General features: G+C 40.0%; 1 long non-coding RNA gene across 34 annotated transcripts in view; it reads left to right on the top strand.

The window, feature by feature from the left end:
• LOC138744395 (uncharacterized) overlaps positions 1 to 19,418 on the top strand; it is a 461,764-nt gene that overhangs the window by 100,891 nt on the left and 341,455 nt on the right. The window contains exon 5 of one of the 34 annotated variants that reach the window (XR_011345502.1): positions 18,559 to 18,578. The exons of the other annotated variants lie outside the window; for them this stretch is intronic. This is a non-coding gene — a long non-coding RNA (uncharacterized lncRNA). The remainder of the gene's footprint in view (positions 1 to 18,558; positions 18,579 to 19,418) is intronic. 34 annotated transcript variants of the gene reach the window in all.

The raw sequence follows: 19,418 nt of genomic DNA on the forward strand, positions 1-19,418 counted from the left end.
GGGAAATCTGTTATGCATTTAACAAGGGAGAGACCAATAACTGCTCTAATGCTGTTCAAGAATTAATTAATAAATAATGGATCAGTAACTAAGATCAGCAAAATAATATTTAAAAAAAAAAACACTATCAAAATGTAAGAAGGGTTAAAGGAAGTAACTGGATTTCTTAAACATAATGCACCTGTAATATAAACCAACATTCAGACTGATAAAACAATTGTTCTGATACCAAGGAAGAAGGCGATTCAACACTTAGAAATTGGTTGGGAGAAGAAAGAGAAGCTGACGCATGTTATGAGCAAGCAATAATGGTGATTTGATCAGCCAGAGAGACCGAGGAAAGACTAAGGGCACAAGAGGCACAACAAGCATCATTTGGAAATTGTCCAATTTCAACTTCTGGGACAGATGATCCTTGAATAAATTGGATTTGAGTGCAACTCCTCCATATGAGAGAGATAAAGGTATAATTGGTATTCCCAGCAGAAAGACAGGTGCTTTTGCTGTTTTAACAGATGGATAACAAACATCAGCCAGTTATCATGTAAGAAGAGAAAATGTTTTTTAAAACAAAAATCCACATGCAATTTTTGCACAAAAAGCACCAGAAATTGAATAGGTGGGATAGAGATTGCTACTGGTCCTACCAGTGGGCAAAAGTTTAGTGCATTCATAGATCTCCTATTGATGCAGTAGTTTTAAATGGAATATCTTTAACTTCAATAGGTTGACAGTTGCTAAAATAAGAGTGAGGGGTGTCATTTCACTGTGTTAATAACTCAACAGTAATTTACAGGTTCCAATGCTGCATTTGTTGTTATCTTTCATAACCGGTTTGCTCCTTCATGAGCGTGCAGCTTTTTTTCCCCCCATTGGAAGCTGTAATATTGTAACTTTGAAAGATATAGCTGCAATTCAATGTATATACTTCAAAGCTTAAAATTTTTATTGGCAAAAAAAATACAGTTAAATTCACAGCAGAAACAATCCAACTCAGCTTTAGGCCTGTGATTTAATGATGAAATTTCATTAAAAAATGTCAGGAAGAAATGCAGTAATTATCCCAAGAATTTCTTACTTTACACTCAAGCATTTTGATAAATTTCTGCTGACAATTTTATGGCAGTATAAATAACTCAGCGGAAATGTTTAATAATTTTGTAACACTTCAATTAATTCATGCGGATTGCTATTTCAAAGTTTGAGTAGTTACATTTTCTGCATCATGGTTTGGATAAGAAAAGCATTTATACATGGATATAAGCATAACTTGTTAAGCCATTTTCTTAGAATGCTTGTAAAACCTGGCAGTTGCTTAATCCAAGTAATAAAATCATATTGTATATAATTTATAAGTTAGCATGTATTCTGTTATGGACTGAAAGAAGGCTTTAATTCTTGCTCTGTGGAAGTAGCATGGTGGTGGAATTAAATGAAGGCAGAGCACTTATCACTCCATGGAATTTCCCAATCCTGCACCTCAATATTGCAAGGAATTGTTCAAATAATTACGAGGCTCATAAAATCTCAAATTGGACTCATGATATTTATAGGATGCCTCGACCACATGAATGACCTTTCTGACAGAACATCTAGTGGGGAATATTTAACCCATTAAAACATTGTATCGAGAGTACTGATACAAAAAAAGAGACTTGGGGTTTCAGCTACATAATTCTATAAAAGTGGAGACACACTTAGACAGGTTGGAAAGATGTTTTTGCACGTCTTTCATTGGTTTGTGTACTGTGTCCAGGAGCAGGGATGTCAGTGCAATTGTGCAAGACGTGAGTGAGACAACACTGGAATATTGTGTCCAGTTCTAGTCACCCAGGTATAGGAAAGATATAATTAAGCTGGAAAAGATGAAGGAAAAATTCACAAGAATGTTACTGGCACTGGCAGGCTCAAGCTGATAGGCTGGATAGGTTGAGGCTTTTCTTCCCTTGAGCATTGGAGGCTAGGGAGGGGGGAGTTTATTATGGTTTATAAAATCACAAAGGATATAGATAGACTTTTTCCCCAGGGTATGTGGTGATTGGGAGTTGGTAATCCTGCTGACCACTAGGAGGCATCAGAGACAAATGTTCCACCTTGGGTTAGATGCAAAATGGATGTCCCATGAGGTCATGTTGTTAATAAAATATAATAATACTAAAGAACCCAAGTTGCTTTATTACAATAAAAGAAACATCACATGGTACCAGGAGTATCAGCAGGAGATATGGGAAGCCACCTGTCACTGGGAATTGGACTGGGAATGTTGACCATGAGTGGTGGTTGTTCAAGCAAGGTTTTGTGCTGTATCTGCAAGCCATTGGACTTGATAGCAAACCAAATGCATGGAAGATTGGACTGCTGCTTACCTTGGTGGGACCTCAAGCACGAGAGGTTTTCAACACATTTGTTTTTGCCGAGGCAGTTGACTAGAGTAAGTTCAATAAGGTTTTTAAGATTTTTTTATGGACACAGCTGATTAAAGAAAAGTGAACTCTTTGAGAGGTATGCATTTTATTTGTGCGCACAGCTGCAGGGAGCTTTGATACTTCTTTAGCGGACTTGAAATTGAAAGCAAGAACATGCAATTTTGCGTTGCTGCGAAATTCAATGATCTGTGATCAAATTGTGTTCGGAATTATTGACGAGAAAGTGAGAGAGAGGAAAAGCTTACCTTAGCTGGAGCTGTGAAGATGTGCCAAACAAGGGAATTAGCTCTGCAGCAAGCAATAAAGTTTGATGGAAGTGCAAGGGCTGGTGAAAATGAAGGGATAGCAATAGCCACAGTGTCTTGGATGCACACACAAACTAAAAACGAGACATAGGGAACAACAAAAAGATGGAGAGACTTTCAATTGCAAATGATGTGGCATTCAACGATGCCCAACCCATGGAAAAGTCTGTGACAAATGTAAAGGACAGAATCTCTATGCAAAGCAATGTTTTTCCAAAGGGAAACAAAACAGAAGTGAAAGTGTGCACATTGTAGAAGAAACTGCCCTCATCATGGGCATGGTAGTGCAGGATGCTTTCAAACTAACAGACACTGAACAGCCAAGCATGAACAGAGTTGAATAGGACAAGTGGACAGTACCATTGCATGTAAATGGAGCAGATATTCCTTTCAAGCTGGACACAGGGGAAAAGGCCAATTTGATCTTTGAGGATGACATCAGGGCAATGAAGATAAAGCCAAACATCCATCCAAATTCTGTTCAGCTCAAGGGCTTCAACGGACAGCACATTGACACGAAAGCCACATGAAGACTCAAGGTGAAAGTTAAAGATAAAGAGCACCACCTCGTGTTTGCAGTATTCCCAATTGGACACGACTTACTACTTGGTGACAAAGCATGTGAAAATCTAGGCTTAGTCAAGAAGGTGTACTGCATTAATAGCACTAATGCACAGAACAGTGTAGAGGAAATACTGGATCAGTTTCCAGGCATCTTGAAGGGCTTTGGTATTTTACCATTCACCTTCTTTGGCTTGGCTTCGGGGACGAAGATTTATGGAGGGGTAATGTCCACGTCAGCTGCAGGCTCGTTTGTGGCTGACAAGTCCGATGCGGGACAGGCAGACACGGTTGCAGCGGAAAATTGGTTGGCTGGGGTTGGGTGTTGGGTTTTTCCTCTTTTGTCAGTGAGGTGGGCTCTGCGGTCTTCTTCAAGGGAGGTTGCTGCCTGCCGAACTGTGAGGCGCCAAGATGCACGATTTGAGGTGATATCAGCCCACTGGCGGTGGTCAATGTGGCAGGCACCAAGAGATTTCTTTAGGCAGTCCTTGTACCTCTTCTTTGGTGCACCTCTGTCACGGTGGCCAGTGGAGAGTTCGCCATATAACACAATCTTGGGAAGTCGATGGACCTCCATTCTGGAGACGTGACCTGCCCGCGCAGTTGGATCTTCAGCAGCGTGGATTCTATGCTGTCGGCCTCTGCCATCTCGAGTACTTCGATGTTAGGGATGAAGTCACTCCAATGAATGTTGAGGATGGAGCGGAGACAACGCTGGTGGATGCACAGCCAGTAGTGCATGCCCTAAGACAGGTTTCAACACTGGCTAAAAGACAAGCTCAAGCAGGAACTCAACCGAACGATGGTACTAGGGAACATAAAGTGGAGGAACCCACTGAATGGGTGAATTCAATGGAGTCTGTTAAAAAGATGACCTATGCATGTGCATGGACCCAAAAGACTTGAATGCCAATATAAAGAGGGAACATTATCAGATTCCAACCAGGGATTAAATTACAAGTGTGATGGCCAATGCAAAGTTTTTCACCAAATGGATGCATCCTGGGGCTTCTGGCAATTAAAACTGCATAATACTAGCATAAAATACTGCATCTACAATACACTGTTTGGCAGATACTCTTGTCCGAGGATGCCTTTTGGAACTTCCTCACTCCTGAAGCATTCCACAGGACAATGGAGCACATCATAGAAGGCATAAATGGGGAATGTGTGTACATGGATGACGTGATCCTATGGGGATCTGCACAGGACCAGCACAAGAGGCTCATCAAAGAGCTACAGCACATCCAAAAGTATGGATTAAACAGAGCAAAATGTCAGCTTGGTGTGAAGGAAATCACTTTTCTGGCAGATGAGCTGTTGGAGGCAGGTGTGGAGCCAGACAAGCGCAAGATGAAAGCAATGCTAGAGATTTCCAGACCCACAGACAAAAGGCATATTGAGAGTACTGGGAATGATCAATTTCATTGGTAAATTCATACCAAACATCTTCCAAAACAATGTACCTGAGGAAATTGTTACATGATAAATATGAATTCAAGTAGACGGCCAACCACGAGGAAGAATGGGAATAACTGAAGACCATTTTAACTACAGAAATGGTGCTTTTGACATTCTTTGACCCATCCAGAAAGACAAAAATATCCAGGGACGCTTTAAAAGATGGAATAGATGCTGTACTACTTCAGGCTGTGGGAGAAGATTGGAGGCCAGTTGCATACGCATTAAGTTCATTCTTCTTTCTTCTTTGGCTTGGTTTCGTGGACGAAGATTTATGGAGGGGTAATGTCCACGACAGCTGGAGGCTCGTTTGTGGCTGACAAGTCCGATGCGGGACAGGCAGACATGGTTGCAAGGGAAAATTGGTTGGTTGGGGTTGGGTGTTGGCTTTTTCCTCCTTTGTCTTTTTAACCACATTGAAATGTCGATGTGCGCAGTTAGCGAAAGAGTGCCTAGGTCTAGTCTATGGACTCGAAGTTCCTCAGCAATGTGTATGGTCCACCAACATTTGTGGCAGAGACACACCACAAGCCATTAATAGCCATAATCAAAAAAAAATCCCAGTGAGATGTCACTGTGAATCGAAGACTGATGATGAAGCTACAATGTTATAACTTTGAATTGGTGTACAAACCAGGGAAACTTATTGTGCTGGCTGATGCATTGTCCAAGGCAATGACTCAGAGTGAAGTACATGAGTTCCACAGAGACAGATGTGAATCTTCATGTGAATCTGATCACTGAATCTCTTCCTGTATCTGACATGAATTCCAAGCAGATCACAGTTGAAACAGAAAAGGTCATAATTCTACAAAAGGTCAAGAATCAAGAATCTGAATGGAGGTTGGCCAAGAGGTGAATGTCAGCCATATTACAATATCAGAGCTGAGCTGAATGTTGTCATTGGGCTTCTACTCAGACAGAGCAGAATTATCTTTCCTCAATCACTGCAACAAGATGTACTGAAAAGGCTGCATGAGGGGCACTCTGGAATGGATAAATGCAAGAGGAGGGCCAGAAGTGCTGTTTATTGGCCAGGGATAAATGCTGACATCGACAGGATGGTATTAATCTGTGAGACTTGTCTGAAACATCACACAAAGTAACCTATGACCATAACTGACTTACCAGAGGAGCCTTGGCAGAAAGTTGGGGCTGATCTGTTCCACCTGGATGGAAAGAATTACCTGCTGGTTATTGACTATCTATCAAACTATCCTGAGATTGTGCTGCTTCCCAACATGTCTGCTGCCTGCATGATCAAATATTTGAAATCAATCTTTGCAAGACATGGATTTCCTCAAATCGTCTACCGTGACAATGGAACATCCTACAGTTGTAAAGAATTCCAGAACTTTGCAGAAGAGTATGATTTTCGACATGTGACTTCAAGTCCTCTGTATCCCCATTAAAGCAGAGAAAGGATTTCACATAGTTAAACAGTTGGTCAAGAAAGCACAAGACAGTGGCTCAGATCCTTATCTAGCTCTGTTGAGTTACTGAGCTTCACCACTTGAACATGGCATATCACCCTCTGAGCTCCTGATGCGACATAGACTACGCACCACACTTCCCTACTCTGCACACCCAAACAAGAACAAAGATGTCAAACGAAAACAAAAACATTTGCAAAGTAGACAAAAAGCAAACTATGACAAGTCAGCGAGATGTTTAGGGCCACAGGCACAACACGACACAATGAGACTCAGAGAATCCAAGACTTGGGACAAGAAGGCCTCTTCCGGAGGAAGTAAATCCAAGATCTACACTGTCAGAACAGAGGATGGTAAGAGACACTGCAAGAACAGACAAATACAGAAGATTCAGCCTGCACAGCAAGAGAGGAAACATCACCAGTGCTAGATAGTACAGTAGTGGACCAGCAAAGCCGGTACACGTACCTGTGTAGAGAAGATCCACAAGCGTTATCAAAGCACCCAACAGGCTGAATCTCTAAAAGGAAAGGGAGGGCAGATGTAAAAAGTTTCTGCTGTTGATGTTTGTGTTTAACTTTAATTTTAAATCGAAATGAATACTGTATTACCATGAAATGTTGCTAGATTGAACACTTTAAGGAAAGCGATGTGGTAATTGGGAGTTGGTGATCCTCCTGACCAGGAGAGAGAGTCGGAGACAAATGTTCCACCTCTGGTTAGATGTCAAATGGATGTCCCACGAGGTCTTGAGTTGTTAATGAATTATACTTAATACAAACTAACCCAAATTTATTTATTACAATAAAAGAAGCATCACAGGGTAGAGGAATATAAAACTAGAGAGCATGGATGTAATGTGAGAGGGGTAAGATTAAAAAGGGAAGTGAAGGGAATCTTTTTTGTACAAGGCGGTGAGTATTTGGTGAGCTGCCAGAGGAAGAGGTTGAGGCAAGTACAGTTTAATATTTAAAAGACATTTGGACAGGTACATAGAAAGGAAAGCTTTAGGGAGAATTGGGTTGAAGTCCGGCAAATAGAACTAGCTTGATATTGAAAAGTTGGGCTGAAGGGCCTGTTTCATGTTTTAAAACTCTATCTCTACATCAGAAGAAATGGATGTGTGGAGGACATAGAGATTTTGCAAAGGGACATTTAATCTGAACAAAGTATCATGAGTTAAAATACTTAATTTCTCACAGAGATTTAGGTATCCTCACATAAGAAACATATGAACAAGCAGGCACAGCGAGAGATGAAGAATGCAAACTGAATTTTTTATTTACAAGATGGAAAGTGTAAAGAGAAAAGAAATCTAAAAGCTATACAGTAGAGCAAACACCTTTGGGGGAAATACTTTAGAGGTGGTACTGAATGAGCTTCACTTGATTGATGCCTGGAACAAGGCAGTTGATTGAATGGGACTGTTCTCTTTAGAGTTAACAAGATTGAGAAATAAGATTCTGAGCATCTTGACAAGATAGATGTTGTGAGGATGTTTTATCTGGCAGAGGCATAGTGTCAGGATAAGAGGACAACCTCTTAAAACTGAGGTGGGGAGGAAGTCCTCTTCACAGAATGTTGTGAATCTGGAATTATCTCCCTCTGGATTTGTAGACAACAAGAAAATAGAGGGTTATGGCCAAAAATCAAATCAGATATAATCTTGAATAGTATAGTGAGCTCAAAGGGAAAAAAGATCTCCTCAGTTCTTATTTTTCATGATCTTAGGCAGATGGGTGTGAAGCCAGAAGAATGATGGCAGAGTTTGTGAGGCATTAACAATTTTAAGCACCTCCATTGTACCATTTTTAATCTTCTAAATTCACAACATTACAAACCAATTTTATGCCATCCATCCTCACCTCATCATACCATTTGGCTCCTGTTATGATTCCAATAAATCTGCACTGCAAACCTTTTCAAAACCAATATTTCTTTCCTGAAGTGTGGGGCCTGGAATTGAATACATGAAATCAATGCTCTTCACAACTGAACAAATTGCTCTTGATTGTACTTCTATTCTGAAATGAAAACCAACTTCCCATAGATCATTTGTTTTGAGTGATTATACATTATAGGGGATTTGAATACCATTTTTATTAGATTTTTGCCGATGGATTTGATCAACTTTCCTTGATCCTAAATGTATGAAGTCAAATACTTGCATTGAAATCCAAATGCCACAATTTTATTCTATTTCTTTTTGTGATTTTATTATTTCCTATCTACACAGTTTGCCTTTGACCAATCTTGTTCTTATCCATGACCTTGGTTATACAATTCCCTTTTTCATTATCCAAGTTACATTCATAAAAATGATTAAATTAATGATTTTCATAATCAAATTCACTGTTAGTTGAGATATTTCAATTCTTCTACTGATTAAGAAGAGCGAGGAAAGATTCTGTTTTTGATTAAGGAATAGAATTGCAATAATTTGAAAGGGGGTGTGTACATTTTCATCTTTTAGAATTTTAGATAGACTTGTAATGCCAACATTTTTATTCAGTAGAAGTGGTTATGTTATTAACAAATAGAATATTTTTTACCTTCATTGCTTTGATTTCTTATAAAATATATATAGATATGAACTCTAGAGAGATGTCGATGCCTTCTCCATCAAAATCTAATCATGAAATTATTTTAACTGGAATTTTAGAAATTCTGCAACCCTCCCCGTATAATCGGAAAAGCCAGGATTGCAGTTTTATCATCTTAACAAGATATAAATTACTCCTCTTTGACAAAAACTAATTTGCATAACTACAAGGTTAATTATGATAAATGCTCCATTCTGTTAAACGCTGTGTGTGGGAAGTTTAATATGGAGTAATGATGTACAGAGAGGGTTTTACATGGATTTTAGGTTATTGAGAATTCTGCAAATAATGTATTTCATTACATTTATTGTTTATCCATTGCTTTTACATTATTTTAATGTATTTGAAAGAATTTTCTAAAGGATGCATAAGAGTCTGATAATCTCTTCATTAAAATTACAATAAATATATATGGATAATGGTAAAGTTATTGGCCCAGATTTTTTTCATTTAGCACATGTTTGTAAGCTATGCAATTGAATTTTAGCATCAGACGAATTGTGTGATACTTAATGCTAGGCTGTCAGAGTCCATGATTTTTTCTCTGGATCCTCTCTGTGTGAACTGGATTCAGATAGCTGCATTTTAAGTAAAAACTTAGTCCTCTAGTGTAGTTCCACCATAGGCCTGTCAACCCAATATCCTCCCTAACTGCCATCAAATATCTCAACCTCTATCACCACATCTCCACCCAATTTGTAAACTTATGACCCTTCCCATTACCTGAGTAAAGCCCTGAGGTCCCAATCTCCTCCACCTGATACATTGATCCTTCTCTCTTTTCTGTAATCCCCTCCTGTGATATGTGACTTGTGTTCCTCACTCATGAAGAGAGCATTTTAGCTGGTTACATGTCTGGGATGGAAATGCCAACATTCAGGACAAGAAAAATACTCCAGAGGATTGTTAACTCAGCCTGTGATATCACAGGCACCAGACTTCATGGCATCGAGGACATCTACAAGAGGCAGTGTCTCACGAAAGTAGCCTCTTTCCTCAAGGACCCTCACCACCCAGGCCTCTTCACCCTGCAACCATCAGGGAAAATGTTACAGGAGCTTGAAGATGAGCTCTCAGTGGCACAAGTACAGCTTCTTCCCCTCTGCTATCAGATTCCTGAATGAACAATGAACCATAGACACTGCCTCAATTTGACTTTCCTTTTCTTGCACTATTTTAATTTATTTTGTAAGGTTTTTTCATATCAATGTTTTTTGACACTGCCACAAAACAAGTTTTATGACATGTTCATGACGACAAATTCTGATTCTGAACCATTGCTTTTAATTTCTTGTGTTAACTATGTAAAGCATTGGGTTTAATGTGCAATAGAGTATACTGACTGCGTCACTGTCTGGTTTGGTCATTTGACTGCCCAGGAACGCAGAAGGCTCAAGAAGGCAGTCAACCCTCATAACCTTGGTCATAATCTCTTCTCACTGCTACCTACATGTAAGAGGTTCAGAATCCTGATCCAGAATCTCTAGGTTTGAGTACAGTTTCTTTCCAACAACTATCAGGGTTTGTAATCTCCCCTTACTATACAAATCATAAAATTCTTCAACATCACCAAGAGGACGGTCTGCACTATTAATCAGCATTTTTGTTCTTGCACTATTGTAACTAAATATTTATGATCTCTTAACGTATATACTTTTTTTTAAACAAAGCTGCAGCAAGTAAGAATGTCAATGGATATGTACTTTGTATAATGAATATGACAATAAATTCATTACTTTCATGCCATTGGAACTAGTTGGTTGATTTGTGAAGTATTGTGTGCTTCTCGGAGTGCAACATCAAGTACAAGTCAAACAAATACATGCACAAGCATCTTTGCTCTGTGGGCCACTTTCCAAGATTGGACATATCAGCCACTTGCAAGCCAATGGGAACAAAGACCATCATCCTCTACCTCGAGGGCTAGCCATGACAATGATGAACTTCATTACTCATTAACATAAAAATAGACTCTTTAAATTCCAGCACGATTATGGCTTGCTGCCCAAATATCCCAATTAACCTACAACCCCCATATGTTTAGAAGGATGGGAGGAAACTAGAGCACCCAAAGGAAACCCACGCAGACAAAGGGAGATGGTACAAACTCTTTACACACAGTGCCAGATTCAAACCCGGGTTGCTGGCTGAAATAATGTTGTACTCATCATCCCACTGAGGCAATACGGATCATCAAGTACTCACCATCCATATCCCTATACTGACCTTATTTTTCCCTCATGCCTTTTAACCCACTTTGTTTCTCCCCTCACATTCCCCCCCAGGTTCTATCTCCCATGTATACTCTTGGTTAGCTTGCAGTGGCCACGTAACCTAAAAACCTGCTTGTCTTTAGAACGAGGGAAGAAACTCCATGGAAAATCCTTAGAGTCACAGGAAGAATGATAGTCTTGGAGCTCAGAATTGAATGTGGATTACTGGAGCAGAGAAGAAGTGAGTTGACCACTGTGCCCCTAGGTATCAGTTACTATAATTTTCACTGTGTCTGTATTTGGTTGCATTGAAGTCAGCATGAGATTATTTGTAACTAGCAGTCAGGAGATTAAAAATAATTATACACTGAGATAAGGTCATTAGGAAGACTTTTTTAAAATCAGGAGTCTGGTAGAGGTTTTGAACAATGAATAACGATGAAAATGGAAGCCTTCTTTGCATTTAATGCACTTTAATTGCTGAAACCAATAAAGGCCACACACCAAGAGTTAGATATTGAGATAAAGTTGGATACCTTTTAGTGGTCAGCAATGACATGAAGGGCCAAATGGCCCCCTTCTCTGAAAAGTAATATTTATTGTTCCAAAAGACCAGGTAATAAATTGAACTCTTGGGAAAAGTTTATTTCTGTCAATCTTTCAGCTTGCAGTTGCAGGATTTCTGTTTCACAAGGTTCCTTTCCCCTCATGAACTGTTAAATCATTTCATTCACTTTGCTCACAATCATGTCCTTCTAAAACTTTAAAGTATCATAGTGCACTCCTTTAATCATGCCCCCGGGGGGAGAATTTTACTCTCACCTTCAGAAATACAAGTCCATCATAAAATGTGATTGAAATTTTGAGTAGTATCTGCCATTGTGCATGCGCCCAAACTTCCATTATCCAGGGTGGACTCTTGTTCATTCCTGTATGCAGTAAACTTAGATTAGTAGAGAGATTAAGGAACAAGACTGAGAAAAATGTAATGATTTCATGACTTGAGTTGATCATTCAGCTCAATTTAATTGATTCAGTGTAATTACCTAACATGCATGGTTATTGTGTAATTCTTGTTTAGCATAACACCATTATTTGAATTAACAATGATCTGTCACGTGACTCCAATAAAGGGAAGATGATGATTATACAGGTTTGAAACTTTTCTGAATTATTCTGCTTGCAATGAACTTTGCACTGTAAATGCTTAATGGAGATGAGAACATGGTGTTGTTTCTTTCATTTAATATGTAGTAAGTTTTTCAATTAGAACTAGGAGCAAGACTTTAGGTTACCTCTGTGATCACAGAAAGATATTGTCCAATTCTCTCCAAGAGCAAATATACTTGTCCTATCCTGGATTACGTGACAACCATTGAGGGATATGGGGAAAAGGCATAACCTCCTTGCTTTTGTATTCAATGCTCCAACTAATGAAGAACTGCATCCACATCAACATGCAAGCTTGAGTAATTCCCAGATGCAGATGACACAGAAAGGAACTTTAGTCATTTGACATTGGTTTTGCTCATATACAACTTCATGCAAAGTAGAATTTGTTTGCCCTTTTTTCTAAATATTCTGTAGCTTTGCTGTCAAAGATTATCTCTCAACAAAATAGCATATATTTTGAGTTCTGAAATACCTTCAGAATTAGGTGCTTGGCAAATTTTGTGTTGCATCTTCTTTCACCTCTTTCACTTGCTCAATGTTTTGAACAGTGTCCATGGTTCTAGGACATTGAACTAGAATTGATTGTTAAATTCTGTTAATATTTGGTCTTTTTGTGGCTCACCACAATCCCCATCCACAAGGTGAACACCTTCACTCTGTCCACTGCAACAGCAATGACCTCCCAGTGGCCAGCCACTTCAAACCCACACCCCATTGTCATACTGACATGTCTATACATGGCTGCAGCCACATATAAATTAGAAGAACAACACCTTATATTCAATCTCAGCATTCTCTAACTAGGTAATATCAACATCCAATTTCCAGTAAACCCCCTCCACCTCTCTCACTTTTCTTCATCCATCTGACACCCATCCTTTAGTTTCCCAGATTCTTCCCTTCTATGAGGGAGTCCCATTCTCAGCCCTCTACCCTATCACCTTCTCCATCCCTCCTTTGTCTACCTATCACCAGCTAGCCAGTGAATGCCCCTTCTACTATCCTATTCCCACACCTTTTTATTCGAGTGCCTGTCCAGTTGTCAGTAGACCTGAAGAAGGGCTCAGTCCTCAAATGCTAACTGCCTATGGCTGTCCACAGATGCTGAGTGACTTGCTGAGTTTCTCTGGTGCTATTGTATAATGCTATCCTTAACCAGTTCTTTATTGTTCTGATAATATACATTCTGTACCACCAAGCAAGACAAGGAAAGCAGATACATGGAAACACCATCACCTTGAAGGTTTCCTCCAAATTAACTTGGAAATGTATTTCCATTCTTTCATGTTGCTCGATGTAAATCCTCAAACTCATTACATAAGAACATAAGAAATAGAGCAGGAGTAGACCATCTGGTTCATTGAACCTGCTCTGCCATTCAAATTGATCATGGCTGATTTAATAATTTAATTTTAATAATCTAGACATACAGCATGGTAACAGGTCATGTCAGCCCTCAAGTTTGTGTTGCCCAATTTGCACCCAATTAACCTACACTCTGGTATGTTTCAAACAGCGGGAGGAAACTGGATCCCCAAGGAAAACCCATGCAGACTCAGGGAGAACATACATTCTCCTTACAGACAATGTGGGATTCAAACCCCGGTCCCGATCGCTGGCTTTACGCTAACCGCTACACCAACTGTTCCGCCCCATTTTCCTCCCATGTTTAATGGCCCTTTTTCACGTTGCCCTGTGATTAAGAACTGTTTGGAAACACACTTGAATCACAATTGAACAAAGTGCTGGAAGTTGGGATTCATGTGGAAGTATGCACATTGGTTGGTGTGGACTGAATGATCTGTTTCCATGATGTATGATGATGAAACTCAACAAGATTTGAAGCAGGGGCAGGAAAGGGAATCAAATAATTTTACATCCTTTGTACCCATAACAACTCTCTTAAGGGTCTCTTCCACATTTCAGTTTGTGCCAATGAGAAACCAGCCAAGGTGGGAGACCCTGGACTGGTTTTAATATTGGGTGTGCCCTGGATCCAGCTAGGCATATGAATAGGCCCATTGTGTTTTGGATATGGTTCTAGGACATTGAACTAGAATTGATTTCCCTTCAGTGCTTCTGCAGTCACACTGAGTCCAGTCCAAACCATTTGCAACTAGAGCTCCAGATCTGAACCCTTCAGCACCTTTGGGAACCCCCTTGCATCCTAGTTCGGATACCTGGCACACCTTCAGCCAGTTTTGAGCCAGGCTCCAGCAGTCCACAGCCTGGCATGAGTCTCTAGCAGTCCACAGCCTGGCATGAGTCTCTAGCAGTCCACAGCCTGGCATGAGTCTCCAGCAGCCCACAGTCCTTGCCTCAAGTCGCCAGAAGCCCGCTGCATGCGTGGGACTTGCAGTTGCAGAACCCCTCACTGGTCTACTGCCGTGTCACAGTTCCATGGGTCATGATGGATGGTGGAGCAGATGATGGGCTGGACCTTATGATCTAACTTTTGTCATCCAAAGACAATTGCAGTCACCCACAATAACTTGTCCATGTCATCAGGAGGAACTGCATAATGTTATGGCCTGTTGCTACTTTAATTGAATTTGTCCTTCAGAAATCTCAGCTCTGCCTTTATAGTTCCTTTTGGTTGAACAAGAAGATGAGTATCCTGTTCCAATATCTTCCCTTCCAAATAGGTATTGGCCTCTGCAAAACAGCACCATTGGCCACTTTGAGTCTCAGTGAACAATAGTGCTTTTCTTAGATGCCATGTATTGCAGCTACTATGTGATGGTGAAGAGAGAGCGAATGGTTGGGATACCAATAAAAGAAATCATTTTGTCCTGGATAGTGTTGAGCTTCATGCATAATATTGGCACTACATTCATCCAAGTAAATGAAGTGTATTTCTTCATACTCCCTGATTTGTGCTTTCCTGATGGTGGAAAGGTTCTGGGCTATCAGTGAATATGTTGCTCACTTCAAGATACATAGTCACTCAACTGGCTGAAGAACCACAAGAGCTGGTTCAAGATTTAAGAGATTCCAGATTCAATTTATTGTCATTGTAATAAAACATGAAATTGCTTTTGCCTGCTCTAAGGTGGACAGATTCCCCTCCAGCAGAAATTGCTTGAAGTGCCTCTTACGGTCAGAGAAAGAAGCAAAAGAGAGTCCCCCCAGAGACACCAAGTGTCCGTAGATTTGCCTTCAGTGCTTCTGCAGTCACACCGAGTCTAGTCCAAACCATTTGCAACTAGAGCTCCAGATCGGAACCCTTCAGCACCTTCGGAACCCCCTTGCATCCTAGTTCGGATACCTGGCACCCCTTCAGCCAGTTTTGAGCCAGACTCCAGCAGTCCACAGCCTGACATGAGTCTCCAGCAGACCACAGCCTCCAACAACCCACAGTCCTTGCCTCAAGTGGCCAGAAGCCCGTTGCATGCGTGGGACTTGCAGCTGCAGAACCCCTCACTGGTCTACTGCTGTGTCACAGTTCCATGGGTCATTTCCTCTGCTTCTCATTCTCAGACAGGGATGATCTCTCCATTTTCCGATGCCCTGCGCCAGTCCTCCGCTATCCTGGAGTCTGCAACCCCTCTTGGCTGCTGCCGATCATAGGCACTGCCATCTTGGGTGCAGACCAAATCAATTAAATGAAACTACCGTTGGCTCCTTTAACAGGCCGTTCAAAGTCTGTGTGGAACTGACGGCAGTTGACTAGGAGGTTGGATCCCATGGGAGCACTGTATCTACACTCCTCACTCCCCTCAGGACTGCACCGGTGGCAGCACTGCCTTTACAGTACTCCAGCTCATTTGAATCACTAGTGACTACCAAAATGTTATTATGGGTGACTGCAATTGTCTTTGGATGACAAAAGTTAAATCATAAGGTACAGCAAAAGTAGAGCATTCAGCCTGTTGAGTCTGCTCCACCATCCATCACGAGCTGATCTATTCTCCCACTCAATCCCACTCACCTGCCTTCTCCCTATAACCTTTATACCCATACTATTCAGATACCTATCAATCTCTGCCTTAAATACACTCAACGATCTGGTTTCCATAGTCTTTCCTGTAATTCCATGGGCTCTCATCTGGTCAAGCAGTCTCGTGTCCTGCACCTTGTCAAAGGCCTTTTGAAAGTCCAAATATACAAAATGTCCTTTGTTGAGCCTGCTTGTGGTTTCCTCAAAAAATTGCAATAGGTTTGCCAGGCAAGATTTTCCCTAAGGAAACCATGCTGACTTTGCCCTATCTCAGTGGTTCTTAACTTTTTTCTTTCCACTCACATAAGTAATACCTATGCTCTGTGGTTGTAAGGGAGTGTTTAAGGTGGTATGTGAATGGGAAGGGAAGTTTGAGAATCTAGACTCAATTGTTACTGAAATATTTTGCTTGAGAAAAATTATCATGGCCCATTTCCTTGGAGTTATGAAACCATGCACATGATGAGTCAATTAGGTATGATTAAAACAGTGATTTTCAAAGTTTTTCTTTCCACCCACATACCACCTTAAGCAATCCCTTACTAATCATGGAGCACCTATGGCATAGGGAATACTTAAAGTGATATGTGAGTGGAAAGACAGGTTGAAAAGCACTGGCCTATCTCGTCATGCATCTCCAAGTACCCCTTAACTCATCCTTGACAATCGACTCCAAGACTTCCCAACCACTGACGGTAAGCTAACAGGTCTATAATTTCCTTCTGTTATTTCCCTGCATTTTTAAATAGCAGAGTGACCTTTACAACTTCACAGACTTCTGGAACTGTGTCAGAATACATTGAATCTTGGAAGAATTCTCCACAATATCAACAGCTAATTCTTTCAGAATCAGTCTGGTCTGGGAAATTTACTTACCCTAGACCTTTCAGCTTCCTAAGCACCTTCTCTTTAGTGATCATGACTGCACTTACCTCTTTTCCCTGACACCTTTGAAAGTCCAGTATACTGCTACTGTCTTCCACAGTGAAGATTGATGCAAAATACCCTTTCAATTCCTCTGCCATCTCCTTGACTCCCATTACAATTTCTCCAGCATCATTTTATATTGGTCCTACATTTACTCTTGCCTCTTTTTAACTCTTAAATTAATATATTTAAAAATGTTTTTAGTATCCTTTTTGATATTATTTGTGAGCCTTCTTTCAACTTTTCCTTCTGAATGACCTTCTTAGTTGCCTTCTGTACACTATCTTCCCACTAATTTTTGCTTCTTTGCATTTTCTCTCCTTTGCTTTTACTTTGGCATTGACTTCTCTTGTCAACCACAGTTGTGTTATTTTTCCATTCAAATATTCCTTTTTTGAAATGTACTTCTCCTGCACCTTCCTTATTTTAGAAACTCCAGCCATTGCTGCTCTGCCATTCTCCCTGCTAGTGTGCCTTTCCAATGAACTTTTGCCATTTCTTCTTTCATACCTCTGTAGTCCCATTTAGGACAAAGCCCTAAGAGACAGATATCACAAGGGTGCCTGCTTATGCAATGCCTCCTCTCTCCAAAGATTGAATTCCAATTTTAACCAGCAGAACCACCCCACCCCTCTGAGGTGAGCTGTTTCTTGCTCACTGGAGATAACTATTTGCATAGCATTTTTATTTCACGTTTTGTATTTGGTTCTTTGGTCAGTATTCCTTTCAAGGCTGTGATAAATTTTCAATTAATGTGACATTATTGCAGAGCTGTGATCTGATTTTTTTTGTTTTGTGATAATTTGGGCTTTTTTTAACTGTTTGCCAAGCTATTGGCCCTGTTTTGTAACTTAGCCAGGATGGTGGTATATTCGTAGGAAGGCTTCTTGCTGCTCCCAGCTTCCTTTCTGCTCACCTCATTGAATCAAGGTTTAATGCTTGGTTTGGTTATAATGGGTGAATGAACCCTGATGATACTGTGTTATAAATTTTAAAAATTAAAAATAAATAAGAATAAATTAAGAGGTAAAATATGTAAGTTTTAAAATTGTAAATGTTCTCTGAAGTAACTTGTAAACCTTTGGTAAAAGTGGGAACAAATATTCACTCAATGGAGTGCCTTGGTTGTGCTTTTGCTGTTAGCAGCTATTTGAATAAAGTTGTTTTTGAATAAAATGGTACTGACCAGGATGAAGAGCTGGTTGATGCCACTCGCCATTGGGGTGACTCTCTTAAAGAGTCTCCTTGTCCCTGCTTAGTAAGAATCATCCTGGTCAGAGGATTTATCTGTAAACTTGGGTTAATTATCTATAATGTTATTGTTCATCTTTTGGGCAGCTCCGTGGAGGAGTAGGAGCCTGCAGATACAATGACGGTTAAATGTTTTCAAAGAATGTGACTGTAAAAACAAAAGTAAAATGCTTTAAGGCTTATATATTCAGACAAGTGAGGTTTGTTCAGTGTAAGTGTAGTATTTTTGACTTTTGTTTTTTTAAACTGTTTATTCTTAATGCAGATGTATTAGGGATTCTAAGGGTAAGTCTCAAGCAACCAGAAAATATACTTATCCGGCAACTTCCAATCCCCATAGATACCAATGTTTTACTGTACGTGGTTCATTAAATATATATGTCACTGAACTTGATATTATTTGCACATCCTGCTCGTACATTTACTTACTATATTAGGAATTAATGAAATACATTAATAGTAACAATTCTACAGAATGTTATTATTCAAATTATCACTTCTGTATTTTCTTTCACTTCATACCAGGAAGGGTATCTTTGTGTGGGATAGTGAATCCTGTTCTCAGTGTATCTACAGGATAAAGAAGCAAAAGTGAATGAAATGATGCTGAATGTATGTGCAAGGCAAGGGAATTGCCCTGGCTAAAATTGGCTGATAATGAACATAAACCTGTTGTTTAAAACAACCAAAGTCACTCAAGGAAGCAGTCCTACCTACTCTTGGCATTAGACATGGTTGATTCTTGACTCTATAGAGCTACGTGGTGATGCACAATATAATTAAAAAAAGAAATATCTATGTTCTCTGGAAAATTAGGGATCAACAATAGACATTATCATTCATACTGGCATATCTACAATAGTTAAGTACGCGTCCTTCTACTGTCTTGATAAATCAGCAAAAGGAATATTTGCCAGGGGAATTTCAAATGTCTGACAGCACTGTAAAAGATGTTTTACAGTGAGTTCCTTTGGGTGATGGCCATAATACTGATGCCATTAAGATAGATTTGATTGTCCAGTCGATAAGAGCATTGCCCTCAGATTGTCAGCAAAGGTACATCGAAATCTGAAATGATTTCAAATGGCACGAACGGTACATGTTAACTGCATAAATAAACTCAAA

Source organism: Narcine bancroftii, chromosome 10, assembly GCF_036971445.1.
Source record: "Narcine bancroftii isolate sNarBan1 chromosome 10, sNarBan1.hap1, whole genome shotgun sequence".
Classification (NCBI taxonomy): Eukaryota; Metazoa; Chordata; class Chondrichthyes; order Torpediniformes; family Narcinidae; genus Narcine; species Narcine bancroftii.